Genomic DNA, 27,009 nt, shown 5'->3' with positions numbered 1-27,009 from the left:
TGTTTCCTTAATTTTTAAGCACTTGTTCTCATACCTGAATGGATCTGTGATTCACTTATAGCCTAAACCGAAGACCCCACATTTGTAATTGCTGGTTAACCATAATCCAAGACAACACAATGAGAATATATATAGTCATAAATCCCACACTTCCTGGAGTCATTTGGAATACAAATCCTTTGAGAAATAAATGCTCTTATATTTTAATTAATATGCATAGACTTATCTTAATTCTACATGGTAATCGGAGGTATCAAATTATGGATATTGTACAATCTTTCTATTACTCCTGGCCAAATAGTTCTAAGTCTAAAATGCCCTGAATCCATAGCCAGACTGTCACCTGTACAGCCTTGGGATAAATGGCAGCTGTCCAGTTTTGTCAAACAAACAGTTTCTATTACTCCTATAGCCCTTGGGTTAGAAAAAAGAACTCACAAATGAATGAAAAGTGGATTTCAGCCTTTCAAAGGTGTTTTCATGTAATTATCATACACTTTCATATTTCTTGAGCAAATAAAGGAAAAGAAGTTACTAGCAATTAATTAAAATTCAAACATAAGAAAATATAAAGAATGATATAAGATGTAAGAGGTGTTGGATCTGAATATCCAACCAAAGATGTGTTTTCCTTCAGAAAGTGTTTAGATTTTAGGGTTATTTTTTTTTTCAGTCCTTCCTCCCTACTTTTCACTCTCACTATTTTTAAATATTTCTGTAGACATAGTTTCTCTAATAAGATGTGTGTCTCCCCCTCTCACAGACTCACAGACATGGGTGGAACTTCCTTCCTAAGCCTTGGGACAGCTGAATGTCCAGTCCACACACTTTCTCATAGTACCTTTGACAGCAGATCGGTATCTTACAGATCAAAATGTCCCATCTTAATGCAGGGTAAATGGGGGTTTCCACCCAGAATTTCCACCTGGCTTCCATAGTGGTGTGTGGATAAGGATCCATTTACATACCAATGCATATTTACCATGGCAGAGCCTCCAGTGGATGCAGGGCAAAGGGTGGAGAGAGAATGGTCATTTTCCCCTCCCCTCCATTCCTGGTCCCTAATTGGTCTGGTGCCCCACAGTCACCAGGGACCCACCTATGGAGTTCCCACCAGAAGGGGTGGGTGGAGTAGAAAGTGCATGCCTGGCAGCAGGGGATGGACGGAGCAGGCGCTAGCTAGCAAACCCGAGTGAGCTCTGAGCAATAAAAACTCTTTCTCCCAACCTTGCTTTCCTGTTGTCCTCCTTTGGTGTATGAATTGATAGGGAACTTGCCCCAAGCATGGAACCCCCTTATTCCCAGAGCTACACTGAATAGCCAGTATTGACCTACCTCTTCATCAGCCAATTTTTGTGTCCCAGAACTGGATTGTGGGTTCAGGAAACACCCATAGCACAATGCATAGTAAGTGCCTAGCACAGCACTGGGCACATAGTAGATCTTCAATAAATAAAGGTAATTTATTATTCTCATTCCAGGCATGCTAACAAAGGTTGGCTCTCCTTCCTGCACACTCTCTTTTGCATGGTGTACCTGGGGTGTACCTGGGGAAGTTTTGCTGGGGAGGAGGTGGAGGGAATGCTTTATCAGATGGGGAAGAACAAAGAAACAAAGATGCTGAGGGAATTCCAGCCAAAGGGACTAGTCTGATCATTGCTACTATCATTATTAAAATATTTCACATTCATTTCTTGTCCATAAAATGTCAATTTTCTTAAAGGCAAAACTAGCTCTCTTTTCCTTTTCAATCTTCTTATTAAACCTTAACATCAGGTTATGTATGTAATCGATTTTCAAAAAAATGAGTGACAAATGAGTAAATGAATAAAATACCACCTATTTCAGTTTCATTATAAGAATCCTTGGAACCTCAGATAGTTAAAAAAAGCAATTGCATTCATATTTTATTTATTGCATACTGATATTAGTTCTCTTATATGGAGGTTAGGATTCATTGGTGTCAATGTATTACAATCTCAGTAAGGTATAGACATTGATGAGTTAATATTTGCCAAATAAAATAATTTTTATACCTGTGTTGACCAGTCTATGAGACTTAGTATTGCTTACTTACTTGATAACATATTGAATTAGTAGTCAAGTAGCCCAGATAAAGTTAAATCATTAATCTTTTCCTTCAACACTTAAATGAGAAACTGTGGTAGATTTTTAAACATACACTATACTTAGAAATTAATATGTTCAGGGTACAAGCCACCAAAGATTTTTTAAACATCCTTTAATGACACATTGTACACACCAGTCTTCCAATCTTATCTGACTTCTCACCCTGGCTATCTCATAAATGAAGCCCAGCACACCAGATCTTCTTTGAAGTTATGACTTAGTGATGCTGCTTCACTGTTTCCTCTATGAAATATTTTTATTTTAATCTCAACTTCACCTTGTTCTGGACTCTTGGATCTGCTGCCCCTGAATTTACATTCTGCCTTTGGCCCTTCCTGGTACTGATACTAATTTCCTCAGTATGTGGATTTGTAATATTACTTTCTCCACACTAGTCTATCCCTCTCTGTCCTAAATGTACCCAGTTTTTTCAGGCACAGTATATCCCCCTGCCCACCAGCTTCAGCCCTGTGAGAACATAGCGCCCATTCCTGGTCTATGAAACAGTCACTCAAAACAGCTTCTCTGCTCCAACCCTGTTATAGAATTTTAAAAAATATCTTCATAAGTCTTGAACAACTGTCATCTTGTTTTGTACAATGTACCCTAGGAGGTTCAATGTTGGGAACTCAGCAAACTTTAGATTTATAAAATCCATTCATTCTAATGTATCTTCAATGCCAAAACATTGTGGAAAGACTGTTCCCAGGAGTGAGTGATCTGGTTTGAAAGCCTAAGTGGCAGAGGTTGCTGGGAAGAGAACTGGAAAAGGCCATTTCTCTCGGCTGAATCATGGGCACTAGGGATTGGCTGAGAACATTTGAGTGGAGTGAAGCAATTCATATGGAATGAGCTTGGCCAGGAAAACACACTGGTTTTGGACAGAGGGAATGCAGTATCTATGGCATCAGCTTTGTTGGAGCAAAATCTTAATTAGCCTGATTCTCTCCCTTTGGCTTTCACTGTCTTTTAGATCTGGAAGGAAAGGGGCTGTAATAAAGAGCACCTGAAGACCATTTTTCCCCCTTAGGGTTTGATGGCACTTGCTTTTGCACAGAGGATTAAGTTTTAAATCACATTTAGTCTCAAGAGAACACTATGTATTTTCTCAGTATTAAAAATAATGGATGCCCATTATACAAATAGGGAAATTTCAAAATTACAATTCCCAAGTTCAATAAATGAATTGTTAAATGTTTGGTATGTTTTCTTTTCAGTACTTTCTCAGTGAAAGTAGAGTACTTTTAACCTATTTATGGTCATGCCATCCTGCCTTTTATCACTTAAAAATTTAATGTGTTTTCCTATTCATTTTTAAATGCTTTCTGAGCATATTTTGGGTACATTCATGTCTTATGATTTTGCTTATATAAACACACTTCAATTTATTTAATTATCCCCCTTTGTTACCAGAGTGCAGTTGTGATTGTTTGCAATTATATTTTCTTTTCTCTCCCTTATACAAACTAAGTATAACTTCCAATGTTAAAGGTGGACTCTCTCATCCTGTGAGGTCATTAACGTGGAGTGAAAATGATTCAGGGGAGTTTGAAATAACATATTTTTATCTGTCCATGATGTAGTTCAAAGTTGGACAATGAACTACTTAGTTATTAAATCAAACATCTGTGGTCAAGTCTGATTTCCAACAAATCACATAGAAAATTATCTTTCTTTACATGTTTTGCCAAGAGGAAGTGTGAGAACTGGAAAGGTTTACTATCCAAAGGTAACTCAATTTTTCATTTGCAGTCTCTCTGTTAAATAAATACATGTAATGTCTTCTTACGGAGTTTCATTAGGTAGGAACTCTGATGTTCTTCATTTATGCAATTTCAAAGTTTTTATTAAAAATACTCTCAACAAGTGATTCTTTTATATTTACAATATAAATCCACTCCAATATTTATAGAGAAAAGAAACAATAGCATTTTTGTATTTTGTGTTCAATGTATTGTTCATATTGAATTCTCCACAGACAGCAATAAGAAAACAATATAAACCCATCAATATTAAATACCAAATCTTAATCACAAATGAGTTGTAATTGGATTCAATTGCAAATGGGCTTTTTTCCCTCACAGCATGATTAAAATTTACTCACAGATTTTTCATTAGAAAATAAAATCAGCTGCTTAGTTCTAAAAATGTACTATGACAAAAGCAAGGACATTTTCTCTCGCTGGTTTTGCTTCTTGGAGGCTGTAATACCCTGGCTTTCAGTATTCTGGTGTCAGTAATCTATTCTGCAGCGGTAAGTACTCTTTAAGGTAGAATAGAGTGTAAGACACAGGGGAGGAGCAGCATCATAAGTTACTTTTGACTTCACTTGCCTAGAAGCCCAAGGCGTCTTCCTTTCAAATATATCCTGGGCTTATAAAAGTTAAATTAAATCAAGAGCACATTTCCGTGGTAGTTAACGCTTGCCTCAGTCTACTCTTCCCTTGTGGATTTGTCTTTGCCAGAGACAGAAAAGTATTCAACCCAGTTACAACCCCCGCCCTTTCATTTCCACACTCACACACACACACACACACACACACACACACACACACACACACACCACAAACAAACAAACAAGTCTTCAAAATCAAACCAGGATCCACTTCTCAAACATTTTGGTTGAAGCCAGAATGAAACAGCACACACAAGGACAAGAGGCAGGAGTCTGGCAAAGGTGAGACCGAAATTTCTCTCCTTCTGGTAAGAAAAGGCTTCATTTCCCTCTCTCTGGAGATTTTGTCTAGACACTGATAAATGCTGTCCTGGATGATTAACTTAGAAATATTTCTGGGAGACACTCTGCCAGATTTGGAGGGACCAGGAAATTTGGCTAAGCTAAGGGATTCAAAATGTGACTACTGTTTTCATTCAGAACACACAGTTGCATATATATCTTTAAGCTAGTGTTTTTATTATTCGCTTTTTTGCAATTATGTCTTTCTATGTTAGTCCTTTCATTTCTGTCTTCTCACCTCCTCCTTAGTAATCTAGATACTTAGAAGAGATTAACTCTTGAGCTCTGTAAATGTGAAATAAACTTCCATAGATTATGAATACCAGGGATACAAACAGAAAAATATGTGTAGATGTGTATTCATATGGATTCCCTGTCTGATCCCTTTTTAATCAAGTATAGAAATGACGAAGGACTATGTGACTCTTTTGATATTTTTTTCTTCCTTTTTAACTGTCAGTTGGCATACATTCCATCAAAAACTTCTTAAAATGAAAAATGCAAGATTCTAATGGCATAAAATGAAACGAAGATGGGCTCTAGGATGTGACTATTATAAAGGTGTGCTACCAGGGCTCCAGGCCAATCTTTTGATCTGCTTTAAAAATGTTATCCTCAAATAAATACTTCTCTTTACTTGAGTTTTAAGAGTACTATAATATTTAAGGAAAATATTTAATTCTTTAGTAGTATATTTGAGGCAAAGTTCTCAAAAACATTAGAAAAAATCTAGTGAATATCTTAATAACTCTGAAAAGAAGAAAGAGTCTAAGTTTAAAAAAAGAAGAGAGTAAGTTTTCATCTTTTCCCAAAGATGCCATTCTCCATTGTAAGGGAGCATGGATTTGTTTTCTGAGTATAATACTCCTCTCTTCCATTCCATTCCACCTCTGGTTCTTCTTAGGTCTGCCTTCCAACTGAGCCCATTAGTCAAGGAAAGTTCAAAGCTTGGGGTAGTCTGGGAAAAAAATAAGCAAGATTATCGCATGCTCTCAAGATTCAGCTAGAAGTCTTGAAACTCCTGTGCCTAGTTACCAGCAAAAATCCCATTCCAGCTGGAGAGAAATCTGTCCTGTCACATCAGTGAGAGCTCAGTGTCTTTCAGACAAGGTTTGAATGCATCTTAATTAACTGATTTTTAGTAGTTGTAGATGTCAAAATGCAAAGTGAGAGGTTGATGTTACGCTTAGTGGTCAAGCCATGTGGCTGCCTACAGCTAGAGAATATCTAATCCTGGTACTAAATACATCAACAACCCTTGCACATGGAGCTTTCATCGGTTTACCATCTCTAGGGAAAGCATCCAGGGATTTTAGTTTTTTTAAGCAGAAAAAGAATTTATACTGATTCAGTCCAGTTTTGTTTGGTTCCCCTTGGTGGTGACTATGCAATTTGTGATGGTTGATAAGAGACCCAAAAGCAGCTTGTTGCTGTGGAACTCAAGGAAATGTCATGGCCAGGGTATGTGATGAACACATGATACGCTTAGTAAGATACAATCTGCCATATTGGTATAGGAGAGATCTAGGTGAAGTTAATAATGCAGATCGGCAAGAGCGGGTTCTGAATGTGGCTGACTCATAAGGAAGGGCTCTTATATTGCTTTTCATAGTGATTCAAGAGTCAGACTAGAACATTTGGGGGCTGTCGTTAGCGATACCTGATTTAAAGCTGTATGGGAATATGGAACAGGGTAACAGGCCCCAGTGTCAAAGATGGGCTACATCTCATATCTTAAGGTTCTTTGTCTCATGGTTCATCCAAAAGGAAGAATCTAATAAAGAAATCATTGCAGGGGAGCAAAACAGAGCAATAAAAACTCTAAGGAGAACCCATGAAAACTTCACTGACTCCATCCCAATCTAAATTTTGTTCACTTTCTTCCTAGGCATTGTTTCTTATGATCAGAAGATGATACCTATTGAAAGAGACATTAGATAATATGCTGGAATGGCTCCTTGGTGAATACAGCTATTGAAACTTATTCTCTAAACTCATCTGCCACATGGTATGTGTTGCTGCACTGGCAATAAATCCCCAGGGAGAGAGGATGAAAAACTCAGGGGGATCTGGCAAAGTCTGGAAATAGAAATAGACCATCTGCCTCATGGAGAAATTGACAAGAGGCTCAGAACAGATGCAGGCACCCCTTCATCATGAGGCAGATGGATAAGGAAAGCAAATAGGACCCAAAGCTGATTCTGGGAGACAAATAAGTAAAAGGCATGGGAGAAAGCTGGTACTGGAGGATAAAGCACAAATTCATCAGCGTAAGCATGAAGCCTTTCACAACATGGCTCTACTCTGGTTTTCCACACCTGTCTTTTCACCACTCTCCCCAAACACATCTTTCCAGCCAGAGATACTAACTTGGCATCATCTAGACATGGCTTCTACATCCATGATATCCCTGCCTCCTTTATGGCAATACATATTTTACCCACACTTAAAGGTTCTTTTCTCTGCAAAATCTTCCCTAACACAACTTTCCTTCATGAATGTTCAGTATATATTGTTTATGCCTCCCATTTTACAATGACATTGTGTTGTTCTTAAGATAAAAATTCAAAAACTTCACTGCTAAACCATGAGATTTTAATTAATAAAACTTATTGCTCTAACTCATCCTGTGTAAATCTCTGCTTGGCCCTGCACCAGCTACATTCAGCTTCTTAGAGGTCCTGAACATGTTATGTTGCCCTCCACCTCCAACTTCAGCACAAGAATCTACTACTTGAGAATCAGAAAGAGAAAAGTCCACTGGAATATTAGAAGAAGGAATCAAAGAGAAGTTAGGGAGGGCTGCCTCTCAGGCAAAGCTGAGGGCAGACATGACTGAGGGATAAAGAAGATGTGGGAGGAAAAGCTTTGGGAGCAAGTAAGCAAAGAACGTGGTCGAGAGCCCAGGATTTTCAGGAGCTGAAGGGGAAGAAATCAGTGGAAGTTCTGCCAGTGGATAAACAAATTCCTTGATCTTCAGGACTAGCATAGCATTTATTTGGAAACAGCTGGAAACAACAGAGGAGAAATGGAGAGGGAGCCATATTGTTAGGGACCTGGCATATGTCTTTTTTTCTGGTTTCAGACTTTCTACAGCCTCTGTCTTCCAGAGTTATATTTTTCTATAGCTGAGGATGCACCACATATGAATAGGAAAACACAATCACAGCTAAGAAGAGCCAGAATTAAAACCTGGGATTTATAAAATTCCTTTTATCCAGAGACCCAATATCATTCAGGAGATGCTCTACCAGAAACAAAATTAGCACGCACAGTTTGTTAGATGCTAATCCCCCTTATTTTAAAATTCTTTTTCTATCCCTAAACCTTATTTAAGATCTTCTACAATTAACTCTGTGTGTGTGTGTGTGTGTGTGTGTGTGTGTGTGTGTGTGTGTGTGTGTGTATCTTGGGCATATTAGGTTCTCAAATAATATTTGTTGACTTTATGTTTAACTATATGCCACCAGGTTTCAGTAGTTTGTGGATAAGAGTAAGATGGAAATGGGCATTTATACCACCTTGCACTGGCGTTTCACTACCTTAACATGCCTCTGTTGCTTCTGTGAGACCTCAGCTCCCTTGACCTTTCCCCCACCCCATCTATTTCAGTGGCCCCAGCAGTGCTCCATGTGTTTCTATATAAGGCCATGCTGCTGACCACATCATTCCCTGGTCAGGTATGGGTGTGCCTGTCTGGCATCTGCTGTCATGCTCTCTAGAGTCCTGTGGTCATGGCTTGTACAAATAACCTGGAGAAAAAGACACCTAAGGTGCCATCCACTCAGCTGCATGACATTGATTTAGCCTCAGGTCATACCCTTGCTGAGGGTGCATATGTGTACCAACATACTTCAAAGAAATAGAAAAGTTGAACAGAGGATGACATTTTCTTGGAATGTCCAAGATTAAGAGTTGTCTGCGAGAATTCCTCAGAAGTAATGTCCGCCACCTTTGCCACTCAGTTTCAAGCATTTTTAGAAGGCCAAGCAAGACCTCATTTCAGACTCCATTAATAGAACACATGTTCTAGGAAATTGTGTGTAAACCCCAAGGCAACAGAGTTATGGATCACTCCCAACTCTTCCCTGTTGACAACCATTACTGCTGCAAAACTTACACCATATATGTATATATATATATACACACACACACACACACACACATATATATAATAACATCTTAAAGCATGAACAAAATAACTGTAGTAAGAATTTAAGCATAGTCTCTGACTCTATTATTTCTAATCAAATAATCTACAAGAATAAGGGCATTTCTATCATCTCTGTCAATGAAAAAAGAAAGAGCTTGATTATGTGCCACACTCTTGCATCATCTTGATTCCCCAGAATGGACTAAATCAATTGAAAGATAAACTCAGTGTAGTCAGGCATATGCTGACATGTTGGCCCCTTCACAAAAGCTCATGGACAGATTTCCTCTAGACCCAAACAAACTATGTAAAGAGTCTGTTTTGATTCTTGTTAGCTTTGCACTCTCTCAGCAAGCTGCTAAGATAATTCAAATATGGCTACTCTTTTGGAAAGAAATGGCATTCTGAGATCTTTCAGGTTTTTTTCTTAAATATAAGACAAAGTTATTTTTACAGAACAGTGCTACTTACAAAGCATTCTTGAGATGGCATACAGTTCTGACAGTTCAATTAACTCAGAATTTGGTCTCAATGTGTGGCTTGAAAGGCTTAGACTAATGAAAAATTTATGTACAAATTGACCCTTGATGTCTTGATGACATGTGGCCCACTCTGTGTATCTGAGGAGCCACAGCTTGTCACCAACGATATGTAGTCTGTTTGGCTTGAGTGCCGCACTATTCTCAACGCCTTAAATTCTCCCTGGTGATTAAAAGTTAGAAATATATAGTTAAGACATATTTGTTTATTGAAAGAGTAAACAAAATGTGTATTAGAGAGTTAAAGGACTAATTTAATAATGTCAAGCCTTGTATTGCTCATTTGAAAGCATGTTTACACGTTCCAGCTTTGGCAAAGGAAACTACCCAGTAAAGCCATACAAGACTACTTTGTGAAGCATTGTGTTTTTTTTTATCTCATTAATTCTACAACCCTGTGGGGTAGGTGTTAGCTTCACCATCAGTAAAATCGGGATAATAAAACTTATTTTAAATGAATTTTTAAGAATACACAGTTGGTAAGTGGCAGAACAAAGACTCAAAATGAGTTTTCTAAATTTACGTTTGCTTTCCTGAAATTCTGTAATATTTTCTAGGTGAAGACACTGAGGTTAAGAAAAGTGGAAGACTATATACTTCTGGGTCCCCATAGAAGGGGTTAGCAGTATATTCTGCTCTGATTTAGGCAAAGCCTTGGCTGTAAATATTCTCCCGATAATGAGCCCTTAAACCAGAATGCAGCCATTGAAGAAAGGCTTTGTGCTGGGCACAATTATATAAGAAATCAAGGACTGGATTATGTCTGGACCCACTTCATGTTACAAATTGTTAAATAATTCAAGTATCTTTAGAGGGTCAGAAACATCATTCACTGTTACTCTGGGGGACTTCTACTTACCGAAGTTGTTTCAAAGTGAAAATTTGATACTCTAAGGAGCAGGGAAAAAGAATCCCTACAATCCTAGTACTTCCCTGCTTAGAAAGATCTCAGCTTTGGAACAAATTAACATAGTTTGCATTCCTGCTTAGTTTTTCCATAACAATTTCAATATAAAAGATAAAGCAATAGCTGATTCTAGTTAAAGAAGATACATAACTCTGAGGAATGTAAATTCTTCCAATACTGAATAGAAGAAGAAATAAATTGTTAGAAGAGAGTAGTGTTTCCTTAAAACCATAAGATAAGAGTTTCTTTGAGGCTAAGTAGTAAACCAGTTGTAGATCACCTGAGTCCTGAGCACTGGGTTTCAATTCTCCAGTAGACTTTATTCCTTTGATGATCATTCCAGAAGATGCTATGATTTGATATTTCCAGTATTTTTGGAATGAAAGAATCGATTTCTCCAAGAGGATTTTTAATTATACAGATGACTCTCACTATCATCATCTAATTATACCTATTAACAGAGGTAGTAAGTCAAAAGAACTGAACAGAATGGATAATCCAAGGGTGTAGATAATTTAGATATAATTTATCTTTAGTATCAGAATCTACATTAATACCTATGAATTTATAATGTTTAAGCAAAACAATAAAGCTTTCCAAGGCAAAAAATATATAAGAATCAGTCATTTACTGATCATAGCAAACTACTCAATACTGCTTAGAAATCAACTATCCAGAATAAAAAAAAAGATCTTTCTTTATTCCTTCTTATATCAGGTCAACAAAGACATGCTGGATGTCTGCTCAATGCTATCATCTCTCCTACATACTGAGCCAATTTCATGTCCATATTGAGCTTTACATTTAGTGTAAATTCAACCCTATGTTAGCCCATGATTAAAGCATCCCAATTTGATCTTTTTCCTCTCCACCATCCTGTATAGTCTTGCTTCACAGGCTAGATTTGAAGATACACATTTTCATCAAGTATTCTTTGCTTCAAACACACCTTTCCAGGGAATAAGTCTGTCTGGTCCACTCTCCTTATCTTCACTCAACTAACTCTCAATCATCCTGCAGCTCTCAGCTTAGATATACTTCAAAGAAGCCTCTTTCAGTGCTCCAATGCAGGGGTAGGGGTTCTTCATAAGGGTTCACCTAATTGCCTCTTTACTAGATGTAACGCCTTTTAGATTATCCTGCCCTTGAGGATCAAGACCAAATCATGATAATCATTATGGCCTCAGCAGCTAATATGGTGCTTAAAGATGGTTAATAAGTATTGTTAAGTGAAAGTATGATGCAATAATGAATGCACATAACTATTTCTAAGTAAAATAGTTCAATCAGCAATCCAAACCTCCAAGGCGGATTTGGAATCCAAACATCCCAAATGTTCCTCTGGTAACCTAATTCAGTCAGAGTTTCAGCCAGGGAGAAGAGTATAAAGAGAAGACAGAGATGTCTGATTCCATAGTTAGAAAGATACTTTGACTTCTTCAGGGTTTGCTCTCTGTGACATTCATCCAGACCTCCTGCAAGGTGGAATATTTTCTGATTTTTTACATGCCTTTGAGATGCAGCTTATTATCCTATTGATCTTTTTCTTAATATGTATGGGTTGTATCCCAGCATTTTTGATATATTTGTGGTGTTCTAGAGTTTGAAAGCAAACTACAGATATGATTACTTGGGGTGCTAGACTACGGACAGTTTTCTAAATAATTTTTTCTTGGATAAAATTAATCTTCAGCCTAATAGCCAGTTAGAGAAAAACTGAAGATTCAAGAAATATGTCAGTCTTGACCTTGACCTGAGACTTCCTTATTTCCACCCCCATCACCATACTCCTAGAAGGGACATCATTTTCCATTTGTGTTTAAAGGTTTGTGCACATGGAAATAAGATAAGCACAACTGTGTTGACATCTGGGAATGACAGGGCATTTCCACTCCCATAAAGGAATTAGGTATTTGTCTGTTTGGATTCTTTCTCTTCCCCCTCTCTCAAGGAAGGTCTGTCTTTTCCACCCTCGTACTTAATATTAGGATGCAAAATCAGACAAATGTGATGAGAAAGACGAGGCTAAACAGGTAGGAAAACACAGAGGAAGAACGCCCTTCCACCTAAGTCAGTTGCTAAGCTCCCCATTATAACCGGGAATCCAGATGAAGGGCCTCCTGGAGACAAGTGTAAATAATAAACTAGAGAAAGTCTGAGTTTGTGAGAAGGATGGAGAGGGATGTAAGAGGCAGAGAAAGCTGTTGATGCTGGGTGCCGGCTCGATTTCACCTACATGAGAGACTGTAGGTGTGAGAAAGATATTGGAGCAGAGGAAGTACTGAAGGGCATTGTGAGTCGGACTGCTCTAGGGTTACACATCCATGTGCCTTCTTTTGGGAAGGAGGTCCGTATCTTCAGTCACTCGTTCAAGGGGCTAATGATCCAACAATGCTAAGAAGTATTTGTATATATCAATCATATTAAATGTTGGGATCTGAAAGAATGTTCTACTAGGAGCTACATAGAAACATTGCCACACAAATGGAGAAATTTTCAGCATACAAAAATAAAAGGACTCATTTATAGAAAATAGTTATTGAAAAAGGAAAACTGTCTTGGATAACACATGATTTTCATGACTGAGTTGTATCAGGCACCCTTTGACCTTCCACATAGTAGGGCAGTGGGACACACTAGGAAACAAGATTATTGAGTAGCTGCTATGTTTTCAGCCTAATAGAGTGTGCATATAAATGAGGCCACATTTACTTCAGTGATGGTTCAAATGATGATGGCTCCCTCACCTGGAGCCATCTAATAAGATCTCCAGCTCTTTGTGGTGGTGGTTCCTGGAAAATTTGTCAAAAGCTCCAGAGCTGCAACCTTTGTCTGAAGAATTCTCTGTGTCTTCTCCCTTGCCTTTCTCCACTTGCTGGCAAGTGGAAGCTGAGCTGTTGTTCTAAAGACCAAGCTGCACCATTGTTGATCTTTCTTACAGCCATGTAGACATGTCAGAATCTTGAGTGGCTGTTGACCTCATTTGTATCATCGAAGTCCTCTTTCTGCTGTGGAAAGGAGTCCAGGCTGCCTCTTCTGACAGCAATATAGAGTGGCAGTTCATCTTAGGGTTATCTCCTGTCATTGTGATACAGATTGTATATTCCAACCATTTCTAATTCAGCAATGTTTTTACAAAATGAAGGCCTATTTTTTATTTCTGCCTTTTGTATTAAGTAGTGTCCCACAGCAAAGCTGCCTGCAGTGCAAAGTGCTGTAGTTTTTAGTGACACTGCTTTTCAGGTCACCCACACACACAGACATACACACCTTTTCTCTGGAGGTGCAGCTGAGCCCCCCCGGTGACAGGATTGTGATGGGTTCCTTTTAAGCCACATGGTGGGCTCAGAACCTGAGTCCTCTACCTCTTTCATCCTGGAGGCTCTTTTTAATTCACTGATCCTTCCTCCTCCACCCTGTAACGTGTGCCCCTCTCAGGAAGCCACGGCTCTTTTTATGCAATCTTACCTCCACCCAGCAGCTACTCCACCACATGTGTATTTCTGCTCACGCACATCTCCATGGAGCCCCGAGCCTTCCTCCTTCCTCCCTTCCTCCTGAGGGGCTTGCAAGTCTCCTGTGTAGATTGGTGGTTGAGAATCAATGCTCAGCAGGATGCGTTACGGATCCAAGTCACAGTGCAGATGGATGTTAGGGGAGGGTCTGAGTCCGCTGGTCAGCAGTACTGGAGCCTCGGACTCCTGATTAAACAATTTTACAAAAAAAACCTCCATGAGTTATATCATTTGTTCTTTTGCATTAATAAAAATATTCTATGTGTTTTTGGCTTCTCAGTCTGTTTGTTTTTATACTTTTCTCATTTATCTCTATATTTGGAGAATGAAACTTACAATTTTTATTTAAATTAACTGCATATATAATGTTTAAATACAATTTTTATTTTCTAATGATTTCAATCAAGGACCAGTTTTTTTTCTCTTTAAAGAAATCAATATTTTTGTTTTCAGGTTTATCTAAAAAAAGCTAAAAGAAAACATCTTTATTCCCTTTAACATAGGGACAAAAGGAAAAAGTGAAGGAATTTGCAACTTACAAAGTGGTCTAATATTTAATATTTTAATAAACTAATACCAGACCTTAATGTCAGAAAAGCTATCTTAATAGCATGCAAGTCTTGCACGTCAATGAAAGTTGGTTGTGGGTTGCCTACAGGCAGGGATTCATTTGGATATTGAAACTATGAAGAGATGATAGAAGGGGCAGACCTGGAACTCAGAGGCTCTGATGTCCCAAGATTCCACTAAGAAAGGCTAAACTATTCCTGAGCTCCACTGAAAGTAGCTTCGCCTCTGGGTTTCAGCTTTGTAGAAGAGGAAGGACTTCTGTAGGTGATGTGCATTCACTGTTTTGTAAAATAGGGTGTGTCTTGGTAGGTTATTCAGGAAGAATTTTCTGAGAATAATACTCATGAATCAGCTGCATCCAGTCTTCTGTGAGTTTTGGGGGCTTCCTGTGGAGGTTTCTGCAGGTGGGTGTGACCACCCCATCTCTTTACTCCCTCAGTATAAGGAACACAGTATAGCGACCATTTGTAGGCTTGGTCATCTGCCTCTATTTTTATGTGCCCCAGAATTAAGAGCAGTAGTTTCATGGATGAAGATAAGTTTGGGAACTTGCAGGATTCTAGCATCTCCACTGCGATGTCTGGGCAGGAGACTGGGCACATGGGGCAGGTGGAAGAGAGTGAGGCAGCTCCTTATGATCCTGGGAGTTGTGAAGAGTAGATGTTTGTCTTCTAATCGCCTTTCTCTTTCAGCCTTTAAGTGTCTTCTTACATCTTTGGCTTTGTTTTTGTTTCCTTGCTGTTGTTGGCTAACCAGATGTTGGAGGAAGCAATACGAAAAAATCCTTGATACAATGTTATCCTTTCAGGGGCATTTATTTGCATTTTTAAAAAGGCAGGCAAAGAGAGAAAAAAGTGCTTAACACACAGCAGTGTGCTACTAAGAGTGGTCCTCAGTCCTCTGTAAGAGAAGTGATTTTAGTCAGCATGACTTTCTGATATCCATCTATCAGAATGTCTTATATTTGCTTCAGAAGGACAATAATCATAATGCACAGATCTGTAGGAAAACAAACATCATTAACTCTGTAACAATATCATAAACTCTGCTTAAAAACAGTGAATTTCTTTCCTGGAATTGCCATGTACCAGCTATGCAATGTTGGAAAAAGGCTCTTGGTCACCCTGAGTCTCAGTTTCCTGGCCTTCAAAAGAGAATCATTTTAACCCTGTAGAGTTATTCAGAGGCTCAAATGAAATACTAGTTCGCAAAGTTTTTCACTGCCAAGAAAGGTTCTGTTGTGAGGAATTCAGGCATTTAGCAATGGAAAGGTTGCTATAGGGATTGAACCATGAAAATTAACATTCTGGGAGCAGCAGGACTGCTGTACTCAATATTGAGTTTATAACTTATAATTCACAAACTGCCACAATGTGGATTAATTATAGAATTCAGTTGTGTGTTCCTATTTTGGGAAGTTCAGTTACAGATTTCTACAGAGTCAATATGACTATGGTAATTTCCCAAGACAGTCTTCTCTGGAACATGTTGTAAATGATGTTTATAAAGTAGCAGGATTAACCTTGGGTCTGTTTCTGTCTCCTTTCCAGATCTGTGTAGATTTCAGTCTACAGTCATTGACTGGGGAGCTTGAGACTGTTCACCTACACAGAGAAGGTAAGGACAGGTACAATAACTGAGCCACCAGTGGTGGTCCCAAGGGGGTCACTGGGAGCCACAGGGAGAAGGGACTCTCCTGCTTCCCACAGTAATACCTGATACAGACCTGATGGATAGTCCATATTCCCTTAGTTTCAATGGGTTGTTTGTAGGGCTTGTTCCTGCCCATTTCTTTCCCCCTTCATAGATCCTGGATGTTCTTCAAATCATGGTTTGGGATACGATTCAGTCTTCATCTGAGTTATTCTGAATATTTCTCAGGAGAAGCTTTAATTTTAAATCTCTGAGGCATCTTTTCATCATGAACATCCATTTCAGTGTGTAATAATCATGATTCTTGTTGCAAGCAACAGAAACTAACTTTGGCTTAGGGATTTTCTGGAAGGGTATCAGCAGGAATGGAGATATAGAGCCAGGAATGGCAGGAACCAAAGGGGGCTGATGCAGGCAAATCTCTGCCACAAAGCTCGTCTATCAAAGGATGCCGCTGATGAGCCCATTGCCCTCGGAAATGAATTTCCTGACCACTACTGTGAATCATCTCTAACTGACGCCACTCATTTTGGTCACTCCCTGAAGATGGGAAGAGCCGGAGGAGCTGCTGACTAGCTGCCTGGAGGTCATGGGCCTGGCGGTGCTCCAGCAGTCAGAGGAAGGAGTGTCACCCTCATCTCCCACCTGCAATGAGATTGCTCTCAAATAGGAAAGGTGTGCAGATGTTCACTAAGTGGGATCAGCATGTGAGGGGTGGTCTCTGTAGAGGATTGACTTTCTTTAAAGGGTGTTTTGTCTTAGCTTCTCAGATCTTGCTCTTCTCAAACCCCCCATCCTTCCCACACTGATTCCTTCTCTTTTACTCTCTCCAGGCCTCGGCTCCTCTCTCATAATCGGGGAATATGCTTCTCCCCCACGGCCTTGTCGCTGAGACTCCCTCTGTTTTCTCAGGCACTGAAAACCATGGCTCCTTTACTTACTGTGGTAAAAACCAAGGATCCCTCTCACCCCCACCCTCCAGAGGTCACCCTTCATGACAGATTCACAAGATTTTTTCTTCCCTAGGTGCTTTCACATCCATCATTCAACTCTTGCCATTACCTCTCACTGCCATGTTACCACCAAATATCTTGGGAAAAGCTTCACTTTGTATATTTTGCTGTGTTAAGCAATTTAGTTATGTTACTCACCACATTCTTCTAACCCCCATGGCTTTTCCCCTTGGAAATGCCCAGATTTATGACATTTGGGATTAAGTACTCTTATCATTGTCATAGTTCTTGGGTTTTAAATAATTAAAAAATTGTTAGTAAATGAGATTTAATTTTAAAGAAAAGAGGATTTGGAATGAGATGAATCTACCATTAATACCTGGCATCACCACTTCCAAGCTTTGTGACCTTTAGCAAGCCTTTAAAATCTCTCAAAATTTCAGTTTCCAATCCTGTTGGATTATTGCAAAGACTTAATGAGAAAATTAGGTAAATTACGTAGTATAAAGCCTAACACATTTTAGGTACTCCATAATAGGATTATCACTATAGTTCTGGAAGTGAGGTATTTTCCAGAGACCTATATGAGTCCCCATATCCTCATATCAAGAATATTTCCACAGATACCTGTACTTACAGAATCTAATTTCCATGAAAATGTATAAATTTTCTGTAGATATCTGTTATTAAGTTCTCTCTCTCATTGGATGTTTGTAACTCAAAATAGAATTAGAGATAGTTTGATTAAAATGGTGAAAAGAAAGTAACAATTTCACCTTCAGTTAAAGAGACTTGGCTGGTCACATAGAGTTAACTCATTTAATGCTATCGATATCGTGTTTTAAATATAGTCCTTGGCCAAATTCCAAATCATTGTGCATTTATACTACATTACAATATTTATATTTTACATTGAGGTATTTTATATTAAATTAATTATTTTCCATTCCCCTTAGTTTGTATTATTGTTAAAATTATATAACTTACCTTTGTGAGACCCATGAGGGGAGTCTACACTGAGTATAGAACATGCATGTGACAGCTTCAAGGACAATCAATCTGACATTTTAGGCTTCATTTAAATTCTAGACTCAGAATTTCACTGTTTACCCCTGCCTACATGTGGATATTTTAAGTCAAATAGAATATTCCAAAATATCATGGCAAAGAATAAGCTATTCTGATAAGATTTCTTCTTTACCTACTTTATCTGAGTATTGGGATATTGACTTTTTCAGTAATTGTGAAATAAGAAAATCAAAGCCCCATGAATTCAAGGAAAATGCATCCTGAGGCTCACTCAGATCTCAGTTGAGACTTGCTCACCAATTTTGACTTTTCATTAGTTTCATCTATATCACTATAATCCCATGAGTTGCCAACCTACTGACACAGGTTGCTCTTGATGACAAAATTCCTCTTTCCTGAACAGTTGTAGGCATGGACGATACTAAAAGTTGAACTGGGGGTAATTGGGCTGATGAAGAAAAAAGACTCTAAGAATGCACCAGAGCACAATAGTTTTGTGTGCTTTGTTTATCCATCACTCAACCAATCACTCAAATATGATTTATTGATTACTTACTCTGGGTCAGCCAGTGCTTGCTACAGTAAAGGAGTAGCCTACAAAGGTATTGGCCAAGCACTTTTATCAGTAAGAATTTTCCTTCACCTCTAATATATGCTATTTATTTGTAAATTATACATAGATGCTACTATACTAATATGCTAACTACTTTGTTCAGTGTTGTAAGAGTAGAAAATAAAAAAATAAGAGATAAAAATAGTTACAAGTGGCAGTCTTAATGTTTCCTACCCCACCTGGTCCAAATGCATCAGCTCGCACTTTGCTGTAGTGCTTGCACTCCATTTTGAAGACCATTGATCTAAAGGTATTGGATGGCTCTCAGCAGGTAAAAAAGGTACAGTTTGGACAGTGGCTACTTTTCCAGGGGAGACTATGATCTTTGTCTTTGAAGAATATAGACCACATGTGGGCAAGGTTAAGGTAAGCCAGTTTTCTATCTCCAGACTCTTAACCAGATGTTTACACACTGGCCCCACAGCATGCTGAGGGTGAAAGATCATAGAGATGGGAGGAGTTTGGGGTAAATCTGGACATGGGAACAGCAGTCTTAAGGGGAGTTTGACAATGACAATTAGAACTCAATTCCAAACAAATGAATGGCCATTCTAGTTCAATTGCATGACAAGTAGTCATTGGACAAGGGTTCAGGAGGTGAGAGTCTATCATAAATGTTCAAGTCCCCAGTGTGATATAGAAAAAGGAGGATAGGACACTCAAGTAGGATGTTGAGAAAGGGCAGTGGCAGAATAGGGAACGGGTGGAGGATGGGCGAAATAGGTGGAGGAGATAAATTTCAATTATAAAGTAAATTAGTCCTGAGGATGGAAGTATGCATAGGGAATATTCATCAATGATATTGTAATATCTTTGTATATTGGCAGATGGTAACTACACTTACAACGATGAGCGTTCCATAATGCGTATAATTGAATCACTATGTTTTGTAGTTAAAACCAATGTTATAATGTATATCAACTATATTTTAGTTAAAAAAAGAGTTATGGTGGAAAACCAGTCTCATATGAATGTCTGGAGAAGCCAGGGCTCCCCTAAAATTCAGTGCTAACCCATCAAGCACAGAAGATGTTCCAGATTCCCAGTAACCTTAGTCATAAGATAAGAGACAGACTGCCAGATTCCCTTCTTCCTCTGTCTAAGCCCTGCTGCTTCTGCTTCTTCACCATCTGAGTGTTTTATTGAGATGCCATTGCTGTTTCTGTGTCCAACAAGAGTAGTAGCTGGTCTACAGAGCTCCTGAGAGTTCCTTCTATCCTTTCTGGAACAGTATTTCTGAATTTGGGATATGGGATTCCGAGGATGCTATATAGAATGATGATGCTTATGACCGGATGATATTACAGATATGACCAGATGATGCTGATTGAGAAAAGCTGTCAAGAAATTTAGACAAGAGGCAGGGATGGACAAAGAGCTCTGGAGACTGACCAGTATCTTCCTCACAAGGAGAAAAGAAAAAGAGCAAAGTAGTGATTTCATTATGTCTGCCTTCTTTGTTTGAGGCCTGTTTCCCATTTCTGAGATACAACTGGATCTCTGTTTTCTGATCCACATAGAGCCCATTTTGATAAACCTAGAGGTCACTAGAGACTCTGCTTTACCCCACTCATCTCCCCAGAGTTCCTGTGTCCATTTGACCAAATCCTGAAGCTAAAAGTCATCCAAATTGATGTTGACCTTCCATTGACATTTTGAGCAGCCAGACCATGATACCAACTGGTAGACTCATGTTTAAATTAAATGAATGAAATATAGCATACAGCTGTATTAGAGAAATGGAATAACCATAGCTAATAAATTAATCGTATTAGACATAGAGAGTTTGTTTTAACTAAAAAAAGAGGAATAAATTAAATTTGACACATGAACTATAATGAACACCAAGTGATCATGAGTTGCAAGCCAACACAATGAAAAGACTGTAGCAGAGAAAAGTATTAGGAGACCCCATTTCCAGACCTTATTTTTTTATTACTAAGCTATAAAATGTTTAGTCTATTTATAACTCAGTTTTCTTATCTGTAGAATTGGACATATGGACTAGAGTATCAGAGATTCCTTCATGCATTAATACTCTATGATTTTGTATTATAGTGGTGTGACTCATATAGTCTGACATAAAATATTGTTATTTCCAGTTTTCCAGAGGGAAGGAAGATAAATGAACTGTGCCCCAGCTGAAAATTAGTATTCACCAAAGTAGAAATATCTTAAGGCAAGTTCCAATAGTTCCTTACCACCCACCCCCTGGAATAAGAGCAGCTTTCTTTTCCTTGCATTGAGTCTGCTGAACCAATTCTATGGTCAGGGTAATTAGAAGGAGATATGTTTGCAAGAGCATGCTGGGAAACATCCAGGATATGTTTATTCCAAAGGAAAACAGAAACTCATGCAAATTAACAAGACTGTTGACTTTGAAAATAGCATAGTATTAATTCAGGGATTATGTATGTAGCTTATAATAACTTAATCGTTTCAGAAAAAGGAAGAATGGTGCTTGCTAAAATATGTCATTATTTCTGAAGGTATGTTTTCAGAAATGCTCACAAGTAGGACAAGTTGAAACGAGTCTACCTGTTTGTTTCAGCCCGCAGGACTATTTGTAGAAATTCTGAATTTAACAGGTCCTTACAAGTCAGCTGAAAAACATTTGTTGTTTGGATAGATTCGAAATAACTTTCAAAAGGCCATAGTTTGAGCATGTTTAATTTTTTTCTTTCTAGTTAAAATCAATTGCAGAAATTCTCCTTTACTCCTTTCCCCTGTCTTTTGGTTTCAGACCACACTTCAAATGGTTCTTGGCTCAGTAAAAAAACATTGCATTTTTGGTTTACTCGCAAACATATTTCCAGGTTGGAAATAACTCCCCTGTTTAGAAAAGTGGATGCTACTGTTTCTAAATGATCCCTTTTCACTGAGAGAGCAGAATGTAAAGAATGACTCTTTCTCTTTCCACTAGTAAGTTATACAGCAATGAAATTCTGAATTCAGCATTTTTCAGATATGACTTTCAAAGAATGACATATAACTTTATAAGGGCAGCAAAAGTTTAACCTTTAGGACAAATAAAACATCAGGAGCAATAACAATGTAATTTCAGAAAGGAAGACATTGCTTTCTGGCAGCCTGGCTAACAACTGGCCACTGTAGGTTGTGCAGTTCTCCCAGTAATATAATTCCTATATATGCCAGGTATATGATAGTTGAAGGCTATAATCCAGGAACTGTAGACATTTTCTAATAATTTTTCACTATTATCCACCTTTTGGGGGACTAGGTAAAAACATTGAAAAAATATATATATTCACACAGATATTGTAGAAGTAATCAAGCAGTCAGTAAAAATTAATTAACATATTTGGAATGGTTCGAGTGGAATGGGCAATTTCTTAGAAAAGGCAAGCTGAGAAAGGCAATTTCTTAAGTCATTAACCTACAAGGAGGACCTAGAATGTGACAGAGGAGGGAGACAGCAGAATGAACACATTAACAGAATTTTGGAGACTCTAAGCAGAATCCTAAGAGAATGTATAGGTGGGACCCACATTTAGTGCATTCTTTTTCACACTGAGTACAAAGGAGCAAGGATACAATTTGTTGACTTTTTTACATTATGGTGAAAAAAAAAAAGCCCTTCTGATTTGATCTACAGTGGAAACAAATCTAAGGTGTTATGGTATTCTTTACGGATTATAAATTGATAAGTAAAATATTATATAGCAGTTATAAATAAGCTATAGAGTGTTTATATTCTTTATATTTATTGCCATATTTAATATATACATCAGGAAGATAGGTGTTAACCATATTTTACAAGGAAGAAACTAGGCCCAGAGGTGGGATCACTTGCCCAGGTCACGAGGCTGAAGGGATACATTTGGATTTAAGCTCAGGTCATTTGGTTTCAGGGTCCTAGCACTTAACAGAGACACTCTTGAGTCATAAAACCTAAACAACATGCTAAAAGTTGAGTAGTCCAGCCTCCTAATTTTATAGATAAGGAAACTGAAGTTCAGAGAGATGAAAGAATGTCCACATACTAGCGTGAGTTAGCAGTAGGGCCACAAACAAAATCCTGACTTCATTTGCTCCACTTGAGAACTCTCAAATTGTTTTTTTTTTTTTCTTGGAAAAGCAAAGTACTTAATAATGCCTTTAAACATTTATAATTAGATCATTGTTCCTCTTCTTTGGTCTAAACACAGTTAGTCAGTTGAAGACAAACTAACTGGAATTGTCATTTGCCCACTTAGCGGGAGATGCGGTATGTGCCATTAGCCAAATGACCAGAAGCAGCTGGAAGCTCAGCCAAGGAGAGAGGTTGCAATACATTTCAAGCAAAGCACTCCTTTACTCAAAATTCTTTCATCTCCAGACTACAGTTCCTATAAGGAATATACCTTTGAGTATTTGTTTTGGATTAATGAACACAACTTTGCTTTATGTTCATCCTGTCTCTGGGTTTCTTTGGAAAAATGGAAAGGATTAGATTTTTAAACTCCTGAGACAGCTTTTTCCCCTTCCCCTCACAGTGATATCTTAACCTTTTCATTTCCTTCCTTGATAACATGATCCATCAGGTGGGCACAAAGGTAGGAAGAGGAATGAAAACTTCTGTGCTTCCGTGAAGACCTTAAACAATAGAATGTTGAAACTTGGCTAAAATCAAAATACTCATGCTCACTCTTCACACTTTGGGATTCTTCACTGTGGTAGGAAGGAAAGCTAATGTTCACATGCACAGTTCACTCCCACAAAACTCATGAGAATTTCATGGACAGCTGAAGCTTCACTAATAATTTGTAGTCACCATCACCATTAGAAGTTGTTCATTATAGGCTGTAGAATAGATGGACTAAGATTTGGTATTACGTGCACTCCACTTCCGCAGATGTAACCTCACCTTTTTTCTCCCACTCAAGTGAACATAGTGAAATGAAAATGTTGAGAGCCATGTTATTACAAGAATCACCTTCAGTGTGTTTTGCTTTGTTCTTTAAAAAGTAAATAGCATATTTTAGTACTCTTAACATCCCATTTTAATGCCTCTCACAACCCACTGGATAACCTCCATTTGTGTCCCAAAACTACAGTGTCAGGAGATGAAATTTTACCAAAGAGTTTATACAGCAGGGTCAAGCATGAACTCACTCATTTATTCAACCACATATATGGAGTCCCCACTACATGTTAGTCTTGTTGTTGGTGACTGTAAGACACTCCGATGAGCAAGGAAAGGCCCTGAATTCCCAAAGCTCACATTCTAGCAAGGGAGGTAGAGAAACCTGCAGATAATAAGAGTGGGACAGAGTAACAGTGGTGGAGATAGGCTGAAGTCTTAGGGGATCGCTCAGGACCATTGCCTTATCCAGGGCCGGGAGCATGTCTGCAAAGCCCTCTTCACTTTTTGGAGGAGGCATTGTCTGAGACCCTTAAAGGATGGGTCGTAAGTGGCCCAGTGTAGTGGATGCTGTGATGAGCCATGTAGATTTCCTGTCAGCACTGAGGTACTCTTTCCCTGAGATGTTGGAAGTGTTGGAAGGAATCATCATCAGAAGAAAGCTGCAGGGGGTCAAAGTTATACCCCTGCAAGGAGACATTGGCATCCAGGGACTTGTTAATGGGGAAGGGGATAATTAAAAATCCAGCTCTCTGACCTCAAGGTGGGAAAGTACTGAAGGTCCATTCCAGCCCCAGACGTTCCCTTGGAGGCTGTCGCGGTGCTGTGCTGTCTTCTCTGCCCAGTCCTACCGTCTGAACTTCCCTCCACAAGCTCTTCCCAGTGAACTTCCTCCTCACAGCGGTCTATTTCAGATTCTGTTCTCAGACAACATGACGAAAGATAAAGAATGTAGAAGCAAGCAGAAAAAAGACATTTCTGGCAAAAAGACCAGATGAAGCAAGAGAAGTATTAAGAGGGGTGTGGATGGTGAGCCACTTGTCCAACAAAAGACCTCAAAGGAACTGAAATCGAGAAGATTATTACTCACAAGTGCAGGAGAAAGTACACAGCATGCCGCTGACGAGGTCAAGGCAGGGCGCAGTCGAAGAGGGGCAGGACCTGGGGCACGTGCCTTTATTAGGATCCATGGGTGGGGTGCTCTGGGGTTCCTGGGCTAAGGACAGATGGTCAATTTAAACCAAAAAGAGTGGGGTTTAGTAGCTCCATGGGGGTCTTACCTACGGGGTACACAAGGGGAAGGCACTGCAAGGCAGGGTAGACTGTTCATCACAAGGGAAATCATGTCCTGGACTTTTACTTACATGTGACTCAGTGGTCTGTTGTCCAGGGCACTTGTGTGAGTGGCAAATGTCAGCTAAGTCCCTACCCACTGCAGGCCACTTGGCCCACAAATGAACGTTGAGGCAGCGATGCTGTGGGGTAGCTCAGCTAGACTCTTGACATAGAGGGACAAGGAACAGTGTGGGATGTGTAAGCACTTCACAGATTTCCCATGCTCTGGGGCTTAAACAGAAGATGGAACTGGGTCCTGAGGTATGAACACAGGTCTTCAGGAGGCTTATAAACAAAGGTGAGGGACTTGGATGGCATCATGCAGAAGCTGGTGAGCCACTGAAGGTTTTAAAGCAGAAGAACTAGCTGGTAGTGTTTTTCTTTCAATTGCAGTATGCTGTTGGCTGTGTGAAGAAGGCATTTTGGGGGTAAATGTTAGAGGTAAGGAAACCCATTAGAGGCTGTTGTAATAGTTCAGGAAAAAATAATGAGAATCTTAACTAGCTAATGATAGAAATTAATGTCTCCAGGTAGAGAACAGGGTCAAGATGACCCTGAGATTTCTAACACAACTGAGTGGATGGGGATACCACTTCTTGGGTTAGAGAATACTAGCAATTTGAAGTATTGGAACAGTAGTCATGAGTTCACTGTTGTACTGTGGTCCTCTAATAAGTCACATGAAAAGATACTGTGCTCTGAGTTTTGTTAGGTTTGTTAGGAAATGGAAAAAGGTTTGAAAGGAGCTTCTAGGCACCACTTTTAAATAAATGCTGGGTGCAATCTGAATATTTTATGGAATGCTGCCTGTCCTCATTTCATAGCTTTCTATTTGACTGATAGAATGTGACCAAAGTGAAATCCACAAAAGCAAAAAACCATCTCTACAGAGTTTTACAAACTGGACAATATCGTACTCCACAAAGTCTTTTCTCAATTCTTGCCATTATAATGCTTTTGAGATAATGATTAAAGTAGCTAATACCACACACATGCACACCTTGTGAGATTTTTCTCATATCCGAGGGGCAATGAATACTTAAAATATTAATTTTGGTACAACGTGGTCACTGGCAGATAATGTTCCTGCATTCTTAGATGCCTAGAGTTCTCGTGGAATCTCCTAATGAGCTTGTTTTTGCCACCTGTTTTCTATATCAAATTGGATGTTATGTATAAAAGAGACAGTCTATTTCTGGTAGGAATGAAGTGACATAAATATTTTACAGAAATACCATGTAAACTCCATATCTTATCTTCTATATCATCAATTATGCTGTCATTACATGTACACCCATCTCAGTAGAGGAAGAATTCACAGGAATAAAAATGGAAATGGCCCTCTTAGCCCAGAAAATCCAGAAATATAATTAGACCAAGGCTTCGCAAACACATTGTCATTCAATCTTTGACCTTTGGTCTTAAATATAAAGGTCCCTCCAAAACCCTGTAGGAATGAGAATGCTGTCCAGTTTCAATTACTTTTAAAATTTCCTGTTTCCAACCTGCAAATCGCTTTTGGGTGATGTCTCTGGCCATTGGCTGCTTCTATGCATAGGTTTACATGAATAAACATAATATCATAACTGAGAACTAGATATTTAACTCTCTGTAGCTCAGTTTTCTTTACTGCAAAACCAGAAAAATAATGTTTGATGTGTCTGATAGTATATGTGAAACTGCTTTGGAAAGTACAGAAAGTAGTCCAGAAATGTCAGTGCTTCTATTCTGTGTTAAATTATTCCTGCTGTCCTCAAGCTCCTGATGCACAGGGCTCCTTGGCCTGCCTTAGCCAGGCTGGAGAGGTGGTATGAGAAGAGGTATCTCTGTTTGTTTCTTACCAAAGCCATAAACATATAACTAAAGTTTTTTTGATGGATCTCAGTGTTAAATTTGGGGTTCATTCCCATGCTTTGGCCAGTTACCCAGCTGTAATAATTTCTTGAGACTATGGGCCCTGCTGCTTCATGTAGGAAAAACTCCTTGGACGTTATTGCAAAGACAAGAAAAT

At 38.8% G+C, this 27,009-nt stretch overlaps 1 long non-coding RNA gene across 1 annotated transcript in view; it reads left to right on the top strand.

Annotated features, from left to right (window-relative positions):
• Positions 1-4,682: 4,682 nt before the first annotated feature.
• Positions 4,683-27,009, top strand: part of LOC140850614 (uncharacterized) — a 56,597-nt gene continuing 34,270 nt past the window's right edge. The window contains exons 1-3 of the long non-coding RNA XR_012133561.1: positions 4,683-4,807; positions 6,756-6,875; positions 16,102-16,168. This is a non-coding gene — a long non-coding RNA (uncharacterized lncRNA). The remainder of the gene's footprint in view (positions 4,808-6,755; positions 6,876-16,101; positions 16,169-27,009) is intronic.

Source organism: Manis javanica, chromosome 7 (genome assembly GCF_040802235.1).
Source record: "Manis javanica isolate MJ-LG chromosome 7, MJ_LKY, whole genome shotgun sequence".
NCBI lineage: Eukaryota > Metazoa > Chordata > Mammalia > Pholidota > Manidae > Manis > Manis javanica.
Note: the sequence above shows the minus strand (reverse complement) of the source record. Positions and strands in the feature narration are given on the sequence as shown.